The sequence below is a fragment of the Arctopsyche grandis genome, chromosome 3, assembly GCF_051622035.1.
Source record: "Arctopsyche grandis isolate Sample6627 chromosome 3, ASM5162203v2, whole genome shotgun sequence".
Lineage (NCBI taxonomy): Eukaryota > Metazoa > Arthropoda > Insecta > Trichoptera > Hydropsychidae > Arctopsyche > Arctopsyche grandis.
This window is the reverse complement of record NC_135357.1, coordinates 3,363,069-3,380,772: the sequence shown is the minus strand read 5'-3', so window position 1 is coordinate 3,380,772 and position 17,704 is coordinate 3,363,069. Positions and strand designations below refer to the sequence as shown.

Below are 17,704 nucleotides of genomic sequence, written 5' to 3'. Positions count from 1 at the left end.
GGCTACGGTTATTCTTAATGGTATTTTCTATTAGCTTGCTGTTAAAATCCCTGACATCCCTGACTATTCTCTTCTTAATTTCCTTACTTACTAGATTGTATTCTTGCTTATTATTATCCCTATCTAAATTCCTTTTATGCTTAATTAGGTTTTTTGTTTCCGCTGAAATTTTGCTTAATTTAATCTGTTTCCTGAAACCACCTAATTTCTTACCTGTTGAGGTTAGAACCGAACTAATTACAGTGTTCAATTCCTCGATGTCTGCTTCTGGGTTTAATTTCCCGTATCGATTTCCAAGTTCGAGTTCGAATTCCTTTTTCCTAGACCTTAGTTGAGCGAAATCTGGAGAGTTACTGCATCCTTTTATTAATTTCCTACGTTCGCAATTTATATTAATGGCCATCTTGGCACGGACTAATCTGTGATCGCTGCCTATATCTACTTTACTTAAAACACTAACGTCTTTAACGGAGTGCAGGGCATTTGTTAGGATGAAATCGATCTCGTTTCTGTCTCCTTTAGGACTCTCCCAAGTCCACTTATTGTTGGTGTTTTTCCTGAAAAATGAATTAGTGATGAAGAGCCTGTTGTGTTCTGCGAATTCTATGAGGCGATCGCCTCTGTCGTTTCTTTGGCCGGTACCAAAATTGCCTACTGCTCTTTCTGTGTTTGCCTTTTGTCCTATTTTTGCGTTAAAGTCGCCCATGATTATTTTAAAGTGGTGGCGGCTATTATCGTATGCGCCCTGTAGTTTTTCGTAGAAGTCTTCTATTTCCTCGTCTGGGTGGCTAGATGTGGGGGCGTACACTTGGAAGATTTGACAAGTGTACCTGCTCGAGATTCTTAATACTACATAGCATATACGTTCCGATATGTCGTTTATTTCTATAATATTTCTTTCTATTCTCTTATTGATAAGAAACCCTACTCCTCCTATTCTACCATTTGGTAGCCCTCTCCAGTAGAGACAGTTACCACTTTTTAGGATTATTTGGTTTTCCTGTTTTCGTCTTACTTCGCTAAGTCCTACTAAATCCCATTTGATACTTTCTAGTTCATTCTCTAATGCAAGCACACTTCCTTCACTCGATAACGTTCTTACATTGTACGTGGCTAAATACAGGTTTCTATTAGCTAAGCTATCATCCATCGTCACTCTTACCTTGTTGGAGGTTTGGATATTATTTTTCTCGCATTTATCCAAGATGTGTTGAGAAAAAGGCGGTACTTGAGAGAGATTTCCATTCAAGGAGTGAGTTCTTACCGCCATAAACTCTTCTCTGTGGTCAGCTTTGACATATAGTCATCCTAGGTATCACTTGGATCACTTATGAGTTATTACATGCCATTTAACAGGGTTACTTTGTAAGTGAAAGTAGTTAGTTATGATAATAATAGATTAGCAATTGTTATACTACTTTTTTACAGATCTTTATCGTGAGACGCCTCTTTGGAGACAACGGATTTATATATGTGAGTGCGGTTTGCAATTTAATATTTTAATAATAACTTTAGTAAAGTATATAAAATTACACGAATTACTTAATATAATTTAAATATGAAAAAGAACTGATAGACAGTTGGGAAACACCGTTTCTGTTTGCTATTATTCTATTAAGTAAAGTTCGTTAAAGATTTTTGGCTGGAAGCAATTATGTGGAAGATTTATTGCTTCTGTGGGACCGACTTGGCTGGCGAAGGACCCTTTTTTTGTATTCAGGTAGGGAGATGTATCTCGTTTGACACCGATTTGACACAAAAATTAGCACAAAATTTTTCGAAATAACTGATATAAAACCGCTTTTTACGACCGATTTGCTGTTTATTTTTACACTTAAATTATACTAGGATGCAATTAGTAAAATAAGTGATTAGATGGTTAAGTTAAATTTCGTGCAATAGCCGGGTTTAAGCGAGTAATAGCGGGAGGAACGCAGAAGCACGTCCTCCTCACATGACACGAAAGACCGAACTCCTCCTTCTATTATATACTGAGCGTTAAACAAACCGCGCTATAACGAAAGTGAAAACGAAACTCGAATGAGAGCAGATTATTATGAACTCGTTCGTTCGTGCACCCACATTTTTTTTTCATCTATTAGTACTACTACGATCTATTTCCAGATCGTGATCTTCGCATCAGTGGCTGTTCACAAGAAACTGTTCTAGAATTGTGTGTATATCAATTATGCTCCTTTCCTACTACTTTTTGACACTGACGCTCTTCATTGCCGTATCCACGGCTACACTGGCCGCGTCTGCTAAACTTTTCGAAACGTAACTCACGTTTTCCTTCAACGTTTCTAGTTTGATTTTGACTTTCAGCGATTCTGATAGTTCTTCGAAGTTCGGCGTGTTCATAGAAGGTCTCCTGATTTTGATGGTTTGTATTTTTTCTAGCACTTTCTTAGCTGCATCTTCCGCGTTGTTCTTCAGGGCGATTTTTAGATCTTCTGCTGCGACTTTGACGCTTTTGCTCGCCTCTTCAGCTTTTTCGTTGATGATCTTCTTTGTGTCTTCTACTTTTTCCGTCATAATTTTCGATATTATTTCCGTTTTTTCCTTGGCCACTCTCACGGAGTCTTCTTTGGTCTGAAGAGCGATACGCGTCACTTCTTCCGCTTTTTCTTTGGCGACCGCTCTAACACTTTCTGCATTTTCTTTGGCCACTTCCAATATCTCGGCTGATTTCTCTCTGACAACCCTCGACGTCGATTCCACTCTGATCTTCAGCTCCTCCTCTAATTCCGTTTTACTCCTGGCTATGTTCTTGTTCACGTTCTCCTTGACGACGTTCACGTTTTGGCTGAATTGTTCGTGTGCGGTTTTGACGCCACTCTCCATTCGCCTCTTCAGATCGTCCATTTTATTTTGTTTTGATTTGGATTCGACTCTAAGACATTTGTCTTTGATCCGTTTGTTTAGCTAACTGAGCTTGCTCATAACGAACGAAAATAAATACGAAATGTATAGCCAAAACAACATTGGCAAAAGCGCTATGTGGATAACTTCAAACGCAACGCTTCTCAAAGTGTTTGCCTACGAGGACAAGGTCGCCATTTTCGAAATAGACTGCGAAGTTGTGTTCGTAAATATTTAGAAACGATTCAGAACCATTGCTAATTCAATATTTGACCCAAGCTGATACGTGTATATTTTATTACTTGGTCTTTTAATTTTTGCATATGTACATTTTTATTTATATTTTATTTTATTTATTTTACATCGATAAATACCAGGAAGGCTTGACAGGAAGACTCCAATGCGCTTTCCTAGACAATTAATTACAAACAATGCAGCATTTTTATTACATAAATCACTGTATTTCGAGAAGCTGAAGAACACGAAATTAACAATTAATTAATTAAGTAATTAATTAATCCATTGAGATAATCTATGGAATTTCCATTGAGATATCTATGGATTTTTTAGATTTGTACATAAAACCGATCTCGCTCACGTCACTGAAATCTCGATTACGGAACATCTAGCACCCAAAAACTCCATCAATCGAAAGATAACCTCGCGAAATATTGTGCTAACGACATCTCGAGTGCCAGATATTCCGTATTCGCGATTTTTGTGGCAACGATTGTCGTGCGTGCTCGCAATTTGCGCAATAATCCGTTTACCGATTATATTATGTATACTAGTGTTGTACCCGATGACATATCATCGCATGGGTGTTGGCATATTAAGTTATTAAATAAAAAAAAAATTAAAAGAAATGTGTCGTCGGTCATTTGTTCGATCCCCAGGTGGTCAAATTTTTTTCAAATACCTTTTAAATATAATTTAATATTTATATTTTATTGTTTAATATGAAACAACTAGTAAAAACTACCTATGTACATATAAAAATATAAATACCAATACAAAAAATAATTAATGAATTAAATAAATGTTCATTAGATGGTCGTAAATTATCTGGCAATATTGGCATCGATTAGTATACATATATAGAAATTTATTTATTTTGTTATTAAATCTTCGTATACGTTTTAGGTGTGACATACATACATACATATGTATGTCGAATCGAAACGATTAGACATATTAGCGATATTATATATATGATAACATTAAAAAGCAAGTCATTTTGAGAAACGTCGACATTTAACACGATGTTTACAAAGCGTTTTCGCATATGAAAACAATATACATATGTATATGTATTTATATTTAAAACTGGAATGATCGTGGAGCATATGGTTTTTGCATGTTTTACAGTATTACTATGCAAAATGTAAACCATCTTTTTTTTACACGCCAACTCAATTTAACTGGAAATGTATTATTTGTTGCGTGAATTGAATTTCAATGTCTCTTAATTAATGGGAATAATAAATGTGAGGAAAAAAATCTAAATAGCACTCTTGAGACGAGCTTCAGATCACGATTCCATCAGCGACTGTCACCCTTGGCTCGATTCCACTAAAGGATTTTTTATTTATTAACACAATTTAAGCATAAATGCTAATAAACAATCGTGATTCGTGAATTAGAAGATGATGCTTCCTTCAATTGAGTTTTTTTCCGTATTACGAACGTTCTTTTTTAAAACACTTGGCACATGACATGTTTTTTTGTTCTCCCATTCTGCGCTTCTTCTTGTTCTATTTAGTCACACGAGAATAGATATATATATGTATGTATATAATAATGTGTTGCAGCTTCATAAATGCACCATTACGAATCGATCTCGAGCCGTGAAATTGTATGTCTCTCTCTCTCTCTTTCTTTAGTTAACACATCGAGGCCGTCATCGTTTGCGTATGAAAATTCCGTTTCGAAAAGAGTTTTCGTTGTCAACTTTCACGTCAACTTCTAATTAGAGCGCATGTGTCGTTCAATTTGGAACAATTGAAACAATTCCACTCATTTGATTACCTCAATAATCTGTTGACACTTTTTTTCGTCGTCTCGTTTTATCGTTACTGTTTTGCACTTCCGGTCGCAATTTATCATCAATTTCGCATCTGCCAGTTTGCAAATTGTGTCACGTATAATTCGGTGGAGTGTTTGATTGTAAACTGGGCTTATCTTTCGGAAAAGATATTCGATTTTTCCTACTGAATTTGAAAAATTGACAGTTATACAACAATACACGATTCCTTGAGTTGAAATGCTCTGAACAATAGTATTACATATTAAATGATTTGCTTATGCTCCAGGTTCATAACCAGCAGCGTGGACTAGTGGTTAGCATATTATGTTTCGAGCAGAGTGGTCACGGTTCGATTCCCACAAGTAGCTGTTGGCCAGACTTTGGTTTGTGGCTCCAGGTCGATTGTTCAGGTTTTTGATTTTCATTGAAACGGTTCCTGTAAATTGGCATCTCCTTTCCAATCTCTCTTGCAAATCTCAAGCTATTCAGCGTCTTGAGGTTCGCCAATTTCTATATAATAAAATGCTGCAAAAATTTCTCCATATATGTCACTGTGGATGATGTTTGTATGAATTCGCATTGTATAAAATGCTTGTATTATTGTATTGTATCTGTATTAGTACACTCGTCGCTTTGGAGCGATCTGTAAAGGCGAGTGTACATATTCGATTGAAATAAAAAATAAATAACAAAGCTCATTGACCAATAGGAATTCAGATCTAAAGTTTACTCACTGCCATTTACATTATATGAATGGAATAATCAAATACTGAACTTCATATTTTTCTTTTATTAATTTCTGATTCAGTGAAAAATAGCACTGAAAAACTCTACTACAAATTATTTTACTAAACTCTACTCTTTTCAGTTATTTTCATTGAAAATTGTAAAATTCTACCAACATATCTTGACAAACGGTATCAATGGAAATATACATTTCCTTTTGCCAAAAAGTTCAGACTTTATTCATTTATTCAATTTATCAGGCATGTCAGTTATTTATTTAAAAAAAATCCATTGTGACGTGATGAATATCTCCAATGCGTCACTATATATCTATATTCATCATAATAATACAATTCATGTGTTTATGTATGCCGAATGCCGAACAGTAATCGGGTCAATCAACTAAAGACGTAAACACACTGAATCGAACGGCACAGGCGCGTTCTTTGCCTCCTGTGGTGAAAAATCATCTCAAGTTTCTCCTACATTTCTTTATATGTATGTATGTCAATACAAATATTTTAAGCCTGGGTGTCATAGTATAGTTTATGCGTGCTAGCGTTTTTTTTACATGTGCAAAACTATCTATAAAGAAACAAAAATCGGCAGACTTTGAAAGAATACGATCGATTTTGATTTTATAATCATCCAAATAAAAAAAAGTCAGTTTGACCACTTTGTAGTTAAACTAAACATTGAGTTAAAATTTTCCAATGATTCGAGCATCGATATATCATTTCGCTCGTCAAAGAACCTACAGGTCATAAACAAACAATGGTCGACGCTATGTATAATTTTTTTAAATATTTTTGCGAATTTTTTGATCACAGAAATGAATTCCGTTGAGGTCTTCTTAGTCACATATTTGTACGTACACGTGCAATATGACCGACTCGACCCGGTTGATTCCTACGGCGATTTCACTGCGGGAATCCGTCGTGTCCGCTTTATCTGTTTGTGCATTAAAATTCGTAACTCTCACGGTATTATGATTACTCAAAAGGATGCAACTTTTTAAATATATTTTATAATAAATTGATAATTTTGCATTCTCTTTCTGTCGAGTACGTTCGCGACATATTTTTACTACCTCTCTATTTTTCGTCGATTTTCTTATACACACGTTTCGCTTTCTTCTCGACTAAAGACAATAGCGGTATTGTCGCACTTCACTTGCTCCACTTGGAATAATATTACGTGTTTTTCGCACACTTACATCGTTAACAATGGAGTTGTTGTAATTAATGTGATCTTTTTATTCTTCGCTGTTGTATTTTTAACACTGTAAACTCGTCCGTGTACAGTAACGTGCCGAGAAATTCCCGAGAAAGTAAATATACATATACGTACGATTCGGGCCAATGTCAAATTGTATATACGAGTGGGAAAACGAGTTTATGTAATAACATTTGATGAAAGCTTCTTTGCTAGTGTGATATTTCAAAAGGGGTTAATTAGGTAGACAAGTGAATTTATGAACTGTCAGGTTCACGGTTCGATTCATGATACGGTCTAAAGATTTCTTTGAAGTTTTGGATAGTGCTATACACGCTGACAAGATTTGGATTATTTAGTTGTATATATGTATGTAGGTACATAAAATAATGTTGCTACACATATTTCGTCCTTTTTTCTTCTTTTGAAATTCTTTTATTTTCTTGTCTTTTAAAAGTCAACAACAGTTATTGTATTGTGTTCATAAATATGATCATTTATAAGGCTTTTATTAGTTTCACTTCATCAATTAATCTGACAAACTTCCTACATTCTTCTGATCGCTTTGAAACTTTGTCAATTCGCGAGGTTTGTCCGCCGATAGCGATTTAAATTGACTCCGCTAAGTCGATGGTAAAATATAGTTGTAATAAACACGTTTAATAATGCAATTTTTTTTTAAACTTACCTTATTAATTTTTTTATTCAATTTAGCATCGGACTTTTAAGAACTATTTCTTGAAAGTTTCCATTCTGTATTTCAAAGACTGATTTTAGACAATAGGTGCAGATTTGATGAGGCTTAGCATTTCAGTAAAATCTTGACATTGACCATGAATGGGTCAGATCACAGATGGCTATTTATTTGACTAAAAAATCATGTTTAATCAGACTCAAACGCTGATCAAATTAATTTGGAGGAATTGATTTTAAGAAATCCTGACACTGAGAGATAAATTGCTATACTTTTGTTGTGGAACTAGTTTTGAGAAAAAATATTTTTTTGTAGCTTGCGATTTTTGATGTGCTTTTGAAAAATCTTCTACCTACTACTCACTATCGTGTAGAAGAGGTCTCCGAGCGATCTTCTTCACGATTAGTTGTACAACAATTTATAAAAGTTGCAGTAATTTGCGTACGCGGCTCGTGTTTTATTTAAAATAGTTTTGCACTTAAAGAATTCGTATATTAAAAAAATTATATTATAAAAAAAAAAGTTTTTTAAAAACATACCTCTTCTATAATTAATATATAAAATTATTATTTTGAATAAAAATACCAATAATTTTATTTTACTACCGCCATCTACATGTATGTTTAAAACTAAAAACTGGATAAACGTCAGGCACTTTTCAGAAATTCAAATTTCAAACGCGTCTAAAACGATATTTTTTCTCCATCGTAATGGCGGAGGATACATTTAATTACATTGATGACCAAAATGAGCAATATGGCAAAGTATGAAAACGATCGGATAAGAGGCAAATTTTTTCCTGAATTGAAAAAAAGAGGTATGTAAAAAACCGCTAGTCTTTACCGGCGCGATCTACCCAAAACTCGCCCCTTCAGTATTTTCGGTGATATTTTATCGTTTTATTGATATAGGTTTGACACAGTGACTGACAACGCTGATTCACATAATTGAAGAAATGTCGGAGAAACTTGTCGAAATAATAGTATCGTGCGATTTAATAATGACGTGAATATATGCCTATCAAAGTTGGAGTGCCGTGTCGTACTTGTCAGTGTGTTCTAACCATTAACTTGCGAATTTTTGTATCGTTAGCGCGACCCTTACCAGGCCTCTCAAATTTCTAAAAAATCTTATCTAAAAACTCATTATCATATATATCGCCGAGCATTTGCAAAACTTGGCTAATTGAATTTAACACACTCGCGCCGAACGGTTTCCGATACACATTTGAAGAGTTTAAAAGCGTTAATTAAATTTTGGCGATCGGGGAAAATTCTGCGGCGGGAAAGCTCGCCCGAATATTTATTGTTATTTTTCGATTATATTACTTTCCAATTAATATTTCATACAGTGGCGTCGTGTAATATAATACGGCCGATCGATAGGAAACAAATTACGGTCGAAAACTATGAATAATAATAAACGCGCCGAATCGGTCCATATTTAAAATCCATTAGGCGCAAATTGCGTTATAATTACGCGGTGAATTTAGTATTCGCACGAAGCCAGAAGCACAAATAAATCCCCCTCCCCCATCTATCCATCCCTTGCCGATTTTCCGTATTGTCTGGTGCTGATTGAATTTTGACTAATTTATTGTGTGGAACAAACCGAAATCAAACTGACTGTTTTATCTGGTTTGTTTGTTTAATACATATGTAATCTCGTGTAGTTTGCGTATAGATTATATATTATATACATATGTATGTATATACATATGTAATAACGGATTCATTGATTTTTTTTTTAAATTAAACTACATATGTATGATCAAAATTAAATTGTCAATCGGATGAATATGTCAAAAAAGTTTGAGTTTAAAAAAAAGACGTTAGTGGAGCCAATCAATATATGAGCCGTTATATTTGAAAGTGGAGGAAGTCCAATTTTTAGTTCCAAAAAAAATATTTCTGTTTGATTTAATTCACGAATTGTTATCATTTCTTTTAATTCGAATATCTAATAAAATAAAGATAAAAGTACATATTACAGGCCACCCGTATTTTTAAATATTGTTAAACCCAAAACATTGATTTTAATGTTTTTTTTTTTATAATTAAAAGTGGACTTTAGCCACTCTCAATTATAACTGATAATATGTGTAAAATAAAATTGGTATTTTTTTTACTTTACAAAATCAACACAAAAATTTACATACATATGTATGTATATACTATAAGTATTTTTTCATTATTATTGTTAATATTTTGATTATTATATTATATCGTAACTCAAACAAATGAAGATATTCTACATATATTATATTTAAAAAAATATTAAGGAATTTTCAGAATTTATTACATTATTGATTTTAAATTTGAAGTCATATCCAAATGGTGGATCTATCAAGTTTTATCTTGATTATCCAAACAGATTCGCATCCTTTGATGTATAAGTGGAAATGTTATTTCGTTATTGTTTTTTTTTTACTTGTAATTTATATTTTGTCATTTTATCGACACAAATCTATTTTCACTAGTGAAAATTTCTGAAAATTATTTTCACCTATTCAAGCAGTGAAAATGTAACAAACAATGAATTTACAACGTTTAACCCTAAAAACCAAATCTCAAATGAATATGGCCAACTCTGTCTTAACCTAACCTATCCTAACCCTTAAATAATACCAACCCTAACAATCTTATCTTAAATGAATAAAACCAACCCTGAAAATGTAACTGGTTATGATTTCAGTGCAACGTCAGTGAAAATATATATTTTTATTTGAAATATAATTTCACTGTGACATACATATGTACATACGTATGTGATGGTGTACTTTGAATACATTATGAATTGTAATGTATTATCTAATTCTAATATATAATTTCGAAAGAGACTTTGTATGCAACTACGTACGTATGTAACTTTGTTGGTTCGTAAATCTGTGACGTCATCCAATAAAATGAAACTATACAAATAAATTTAATAAAATGTTTACTATTAGATTGGCCATGTTTAAGCGGTTTATATTACAAATACCGAGCGAAGCCGGGTAAAAACACTAGTAATTTATAGTTTAGAATTCATTGTCATGAATTTTTCATACATACATACTTTTGTCTATTAAAAATTCTATTTTTCTTTCCTTTTAACCTTGATAGACACGGGCAGTAGCGATGTGCCTATTTATTTATTTATTTATTCATTCAATTTTCTACAAGCGTTTTAGTTTGAAAAATTGACTTATAAAATCGATACCATAAACTTGTGATATACTGTCGTCTTTTTTTTACTTAAGTGATTGGTTTAGTTATCATTACAATACATACATATACATATGTATATATCTTCTTATCCAATAATTTGTTGGTTTGATCTTCTTTTGTGTGTACATATTATTTATCAAAAACTAGGCATGCGTTGCAATGCCACAATAACGCACGCAATTCCTGTTCCCGTTCCCGTTCTCGTTCCCGTTCCTATTTGTCGGAAAAATGCAGGCAGTGAATACATTTGAAATTATTCAATTGTTTGTTTATTTTGGGTGACCGTCACCGCATCGAATGTTAAAAAGTTGAAAATGTTCGTTTACCATGCATACATATGAAAAACGGTTAGTATACATATCAGTGGCGTGCGGTAAAAGTCTCTCTCCCCCCGTCGTACATCCTCACTTAATTTGCGCGAGCAGGATACAACAGGAACAAGAGGAACAGGCTTTTCCTCCCGTATTCTGCGCGCACACATTAAACAAGGCTGTATGACCAAAAGAGAGATAATTTCACGCAATGCCACAATAAGGCATGTGATTCCCGTTTTCGTTCCCGTTCCCGTTCCCATTTGTCGGAAAAACGCAGGCAGCGAACACGTTGGCTTCGACGCGAAAACATTTGAAATTATAGCGTTGCGATGACACTCATTCCCGTTTCTGTTTTTTTTCACAGCGGTCTTCCCGGACATGCATACAACAAATCCTGAAAGTTCCATTGTAATCGGTTCAGTGGCTTAGCCTATTTGAGACACACTGACAGACAGAAATTTTTATATATTTATTAAATATAGATATAGATTATAGATGGTTAATATAATACATCAGGATTCGAACAGGTCAGAAAGGAATGTATGTTATATTATAATGAAAAGCAAGCTGAAGGGAAAGCGCATGATTCTCAGAAATTCTCAGTGCTCGATTATGAAACCGCCAAATACCTATAGTGAAATAAACGCACACCTTTGCAATTCAAATACTAGATTGCTAAGATAAGGTCGATCTCATGCTTTCTTCAACATTCGAAGACATCTGGTATAACCCCTCCCCCCCACTTTTAGTCGATCCTTTACAATACGTCGTGATCACAATGTACGACATTGTTCGCATTTTCAATTTCGATTTATATATGTACGTATATGTATAAAAAAACTCACGCATGCTATAAATCCATGACTTACAATGGGGTTACGTCGCATTGATTTATGTTTTGGTTGTTTGTATTCGTTTTTTTCCTCAAATTTTTTTGTACCTCGGCACTTTTTCCGGCAACGTTTTGATGGTTCATCAATTAGATGTTTTAGAAACCACGTAATCAACTTCTTATACCCTACTCCCACCCTCTCCAATTCGGTGTGAGAATTTTAAGAACCTCGTCGTGCTCATTGTCCGTGACCCTGCGGAAGACTCACGTACCTATGTATGTACATACACATGTTGTGCAATAACTTGTTTTTTTGTGGTTCCATGGTACTTGATGGTATAACGCGGTGAGTTTTAACTGACGGTACGCGTACCTGTGTATAGTAGTTTTGGAACGGATTGAAAAGTTCAAATATTTAGATGTGTTTTGAACTGTGGGTACGATTTAACGGCGCATTAAGAAAAATACATTTGCTTCTTAGAAGGAATCATTTGCGCATTAGAATAAAAGGAAATTGCGCATTCAATCAATATATTTCTGTTAAATAAAAAATGTTCCATTGGGATATATTTTATTTTAAGTATGAAATAAAAAAATGTTTTGATCATTTGACAATTAAAAATTTGCAATAAAAATTGCAAATTTAAAATTAAAATTGCAAAGCTAACGCTTCTGTTATACGCATACGGGAACTGAACGAAAGTCTTTCTTACGAAAAAACCGCTGGAGTTAGTACGTTTAGATAAAAAAAAAAAAATATTGGGTTAGAAAACCAATCCTTATAAACGTGGTGAAATAAAAAAAGTGGGCAAATAAACGCAAAATAGCACGGAGAAAAAATCCGTAAAAAAATATGTATTTTTGACAATTAAAACTCGCTAGACAATTAATTATAAGTTTTTTAAAAAAATAAAAAATCAGAATCAATAGAAAAAACATCTGACTATTGATTCCAATACTCACTTTGAGCACAACTATACTAGATTTTGAGTTAAAGACCGCAAAAGCCAAAAAAGTGTAAAACCCGCGCGTATTTTTAAACGCTCATATCTCGTAAACGTTCACCAACCAACAAAAATCATTATCATATTCGAATTCAGTGGGTCAAACTTAGTAAAGATTGGTTAGTCTCCGGTCTGGTAACTCAAAAACGTGATTTTTTGTTGCTCAGTGTAATTGGCTAAAATCCTTCCTACCTACTATGTATGTCACCACTATTTGAGTATGATTAATGTACAATTCATAGATGTCTCGTTAATTTACGAGTTTTCAGTGTCTCGTAATTCAGCGACTTGTATAATAAAAATGCTGTATTGTTTGTAATTGGCCAGGAAGGCGCATTGGGGTTTACCTGTAAGGCCTTCCTGGTATAAAATGTAATAATAAAAAATATATATGTGATCTAGAGCGCTCCAACTCCATTTAGGCGCGCTTTTTTTATTTTTTTATTGAAAGTTTCATCAAATGGTCTGACAAATTTCCTACACTCTTCTAATCGCTTTGAAACTTTGCCACAACTCAATTTCATGTGTAGTTGTAAAAGTTATTTTTTTCACTCTCATTTACTCTCATCTCATAGACACTTAATATTCTATTCTTTCCGATGTAATGTTGAGTTCTGGATTGGTTATTTTTAGTGTTGAGGGTTTCGATATTAAAAAATCCAAAACGTCCACTGCTTAATAATATATTTTGGGATTACAAAAGGCCCCCTTCCTTGTATCGTGTATGGATAAAGTCTGCGAGTTCAAAATTTTCTCGATAGATTTTACAAATATAATTTGAAGACGAATCTAAGATGACTCCGCAAAAAGAGATACTCAGTCAAAAGGTATAGAACCACTATGAGATGCTTAGATTCATCGTACGTATCAGGTATGCTGGATCTCACTTCTGGGTATCATCGTCGTCATCTGCCCAGTAGAGGAAATCCTCGATTCGCTATCGTTTCCGCTTCTCTATTGCGCGCCATTCAGATATCAGTTATCAACAACTTTTTGGACTACACTTCCATAAACGTGGGACCAGTGGACAGTTTTATTCAAATTGTGTTCAAAGAGACCTTGACTATTTAAATTTGTCGTGTGTCGTGTGTTTTACATTTTCAAATCGAGTATTAATTAAATTTGAAACCACACATTTGTTGCACGAAGAATAATATTGTTATTTTTATGCATACTCGGGAGTCCATTACCGGTAAATGAACAGAAAAATTGCTCAGTAATTAATTGTTTTACCAGTAAATCAAAAAAATATACTCCCTCTGTGTTTCATCACATTCCTCTTCTTTATATTATTTTCTGGCGACACTGGTCCGACCAGTGCTTCATCCAAAAATACAATAGTGAAAATAATAGTAGAAGCTATAGAACGGATTTACAAAGAATATGTAGTAAATCTATCAGTTTCAGATTCCGGTGATGATATTGCAATAGTTCCATCTATGTACTACTAAATGTATGTCATCAATAAAAGAAAGGCTGGAGCTAGCTATTAGAAATAAAACTGAAAGGTTTGGGAAAAAAAAAGAAATTGTGAGAAACGAAATAATGAAATGAAAAAAATACTTGAAAAATTAGATCACAACTATCGGACGATAGTATTCGAATACGTTATGTTTTCTCCGCTGTCGTTTTTTCAAATCTTACATATAAAACACTAAATTTTGTATGTATGTTTGTATTTACCTACGTATTTTTCGTCAATTTAATTAATAGTCGACAGTCTATTGCTATCGCTTTTTTCCGATTCAAAGGATTCGAAGTTCCCGGGGGCGTAGGTGCCGAGGGCGAAGCCCTAGGAGGCGCAGACCTCGGGGGTGTACATATAATTTTTTTTAAGAGACTTACTATATATGTTTTTTCGTGAAAGTCAATTTAATAAAAAAAACAAATGAGTATTCAAATAAATTTATATAAAATAGAACTATTCAAATAAATTTAATAAAATGTTTACTATTAGATTAGTCATGTTTAAGCGGTTTATATTACAAATACCGAGAGAAGCTGGGTAATAAAGCTAGTGACGAATAAAACAATAAAAAAATTTTAAGTCCTTTATAAAATATAAATTCATAAAGACTGCATTACCACTCCTACGTTTTTTTTGGACAATATATCTTCGTATATAATAAAAAAAGTTTATTAACGTGTGGTTAAATCAATTTAATGCAAAAAATCGTTTATTTTTGAGATAAAAAAATCCAGTAATTTACCGGTAAACCGGTTGGTAATTGTTAAAAAAATTATCGGATTACCGGTAAATGTCAATTACGGTAAATTGGACTCCCTAATGCATACATACCTTTTGTAATTTTTTTTTTCTAAGATTTAATAACTAATCTCATCTTTATCAAACACAATATCTTTGAATTTAATTTGTGTTTAAGTGTAATAAAATTATATTGTACAAATAATTTTATAATGCCTGAGCTATTTGAACAATATGAAATGTTTTTTTTTTTAATTTTATACATCCTTTATTATTAAACGAGCTTATCTTTTTATAAATATGTATTCATTAATAACCAGTGGCGTGAACTGGTGGTTAGCATATTATGCAGAGTGGTCACGGTTTCGAGTCCCACAAAACTTCGTTTGTGTCTCCAGGTCGATCGTTTCTTATCAGAGTTTGCTAATTTTTCTGATTGTCATTGAAACGGTTCCTGTAAAATTGGCATCCCCTTCCCTATCTCTCTTGCTAATCTCAAGTTATTCAGCGTCTCGAGGTTCGCCAATTTGATTACAAAAATGCAAAAATTCTATTGTATCTGTATTAATACACTCGTCGCTTTAGAGCGAGCTGTAAAAGCGAGTGTACATGTACGATGAAATAAAATAATAATTAATAAATTTCTCAATTTTTCCTCATTTCAATTCAAAATTACATATAACGATTTTGTCGAATATTTTTACATCCCCTAATTCTGATCTAAAAATCACAACAGAATATCTTGCATCCTGCTCGCGCACACCCAAATAAGACTATTTGCGTAATTGTATGGAAGCATAGATATGTATACATTTATTATTTTTTAAATTTGAATTATTTCCCTATTTTAAAAGTTTATTTTTTAATTTTCAGATTCCTAAGACGATACTCAAAATTCGCTCCGCAGCATAAAGGTAATTTACATTCGCATTAATTTGTATGACGCGAGCTTGCGTTGTGATTTTTTGACTTTCAATGAAACTTTGAGAATTGTTTTTTGGACCTTGAATGGACATTGACACGAAGATATGTTTTTGCACGCTGTTGTTCGCACACTTTGTTAAGCAAATGTACTTTAAAAATTGCACAACAAACTGCGAATGCAGCAGTGTGTACTCAATATGTTCGATGAATCTTCTCTGAATGTATGCAATGGGTCACTTGAACCATTGCCATATTTCAATTCAATTATATTCAATTTCAACGTATGTGTATTGTATTATATTATTTTAATAAAAAAAATTACGGCATTGGAGTATTACCATGATAATCAGCTTCGTTGTACATATGTCGACGATATATAACATATTGACATTTAATTTTATATAAAGGTACAAATTGAGCTTTTTTTTTATTTAAATCATCTAAAGTACGTAGTCGACCGTTTCATCGATAGAATGAATCTACATACATATAATCAAATTAGAGTGGGTGAGGAAACAAATTAAAATCAATTCGAATGGATTAGACACAGTCGTTATATTAATTTATTTGTCTGTCCAATTTGACAATGGGCTTTTTCGCCTACACTTCTCAATGTTTGCAGACACTTATGATAACATTACCGCGATCAATCAATCACAAGACGACATCTTCGGATGCGGGCAAAGTCGTGCAATTTCGCGTTTTGCAACGACATTTTGCTTTGTGTGTCGCCATTTCAATTGATAATAAATAACATAAAACGATGACTCGTCTCGTGCGTTGCTCAAGTGATCGAGCACAATCCGTCATGTCAATCGGTGTTAACAAACTGAAAACACAATCGCAATATGTCTGCACTTGCGTACGTACCTCCGAGTGTATAATAGGTACTGCTTGTTAAATGTTTAGATTGTGTAGGTTCGTGGAAGGTGTGAAACCGACCTTAATAAACCGCAGAGGTGACGACACTGGCGACTTGTTGAAGTGAAATGATGCTGCGAATCTAATTTATGTGATTCTGGCCATGTCTTTTGGAACAAACCTAACATGTCCTCATTTGTACTTACGGCACGAAACTGAACTAACCTTACCTTTGGTTATTTATTTGACCTCGATTGTGTCCATTCCTATTAACCTAATTTGATTACAATTCAACCAAAGTGGTATATTGGACATTTATAGTTGCTATGTTAAGGCTGCCATAATTGTCGAGATGCCGACCGGGACGTTTGGAAACTGAATGATAGAAGGTAGAATTGAGAAACTTATAATTTCAACTACAATCAACAAACTTGCAGTCGTATTTTAATATTCTTAGCTCGCGAATTATTTATACTAAACTATGGGACTACTTTTTTATTTTCATTTTAGTATCATAGTAAAAACAGATGGGCAAGGGAGTGTTGGAATAGTACCCGAGAAAATGTAAAAGGGTGAAAGGAAGACTTGAAAGAAAAATGGATGGACAAAATCATAAAAATGTGTGAGGGGAGATGGTGACACGACAACTCGTTCACAGATTTTCCGTAAACCGAGGATGCGCTCCAGGCATTACGTATACGGCCATCTCTTTCTCACCCCGTCTGTTCACCAAGATCTCGTTTACTATGCCATTACGTATGCAGCCATCTCTTTCACAGACCGTCTGTTCACCGATAACAGATAGTAAACGAGATCTTGGTGAACAGACGG

At 33.7% G+C, this 17,704-nt stretch overlaps 1 protein-coding gene across 2 annotated transcripts in view; it reads left to right on the top strand.

Annotated features, from left to right (window-relative positions):
• The window catches only part of LOC143909758 (beta-1,4-glucuronyltransferase 1), a 123,789-nt gene that overhangs the window by 56,936 nt on the left and 49,149 nt on the right, over positions 1–17,704 (top strand). For both annotated transcript variants that reach the window (XM_077427923.1, XM_077427924.1), the window contains one exon: positions 15,962–16,002. The gene's annotated coding sequence lies outside the window, so the exon portion shown is untranslated. The remainder of the gene's footprint in view (positions 1–15,961; positions 16,003–17,704) is intronic.